Here is an 845-nt window from a genome sequence, read left to right as displayed (position 1 = left end):
GGAAGAATGACACTATGTACAGTATGTCTTGACTGAGAGTGGAGTGTTTTATTATTATTATTATTATTATTATCATCAAATGGTGGCAGAAAGACACAAAAGCAAACAAAAAACATTATTATTATTATTATTATTATTATTATTATTATTATTATTACTGTATAGCTATAAAGTGAATTCAGTGAATTGAGGTCAATTCACCAAAATTTTAATCTCCAATTAGATAGGGCTCTGCAGCAGTACGCACATGGTTAAAATTTTGCCGAAATTTTAAAACTGAACCTCTTTTAGAGTCCATTCACCTAATTTTGACACTCCAATGTTTTCTAGCTATACAGTATATAGTACAGGTGCAGTCCTCATATAAAGGAATAGTAAGGTGGAGTGGAGTATGAGATTTTGAGGAGATTTTATTATTATTATTGTGATATGTATATGAGAGCAGTTAAGTACAGGCCCTATAGGTGGATTTATATAATGGTGATTAGGAATTAACAGCCATGAGTCATTGAGCATGAGAAGAATAAAGCAAAATGGAGTGGATCATTTTATATTAGTGAATGCTAACTACAACTGCTAATCTGCCAATATTAATTCCTTGCCGAATTCCATCTGCATGGTAAATACTATTATTACATGTGTGCTCAGAATCAGTTCAAAAACTATCTAAAGGACATTGATATATAAATTGAGAAACTATTTTACAGTCAATTCTTGGCAAAAGCATTCTCTCCCTCTCTCTCAGTTATGGTATGTGTGTTTAGTGTATTGAATTTCTGATGTGTGGGCGAGTATCAATGAATCTAATTAACTAATCACAAGATGTCATTAGAGGACAAGTGTTG

Source organism: Amphimedon queenslandica, unplaced genomic scaffold, assembly GCF_000090795.2.
Source record: "Amphimedon queenslandica unplaced genomic scaffold, v1.1 AMPQUscaffold_13067, whole genome shotgun sequence".
Classification (NCBI taxonomy): Eukaryota; Metazoa; Porifera; class Demospongiae; order Haplosclerida; family Niphatidae; genus Amphimedon; species Amphimedon queenslandica.
Note: the sequence above shows the minus strand (reverse complement) of the source record.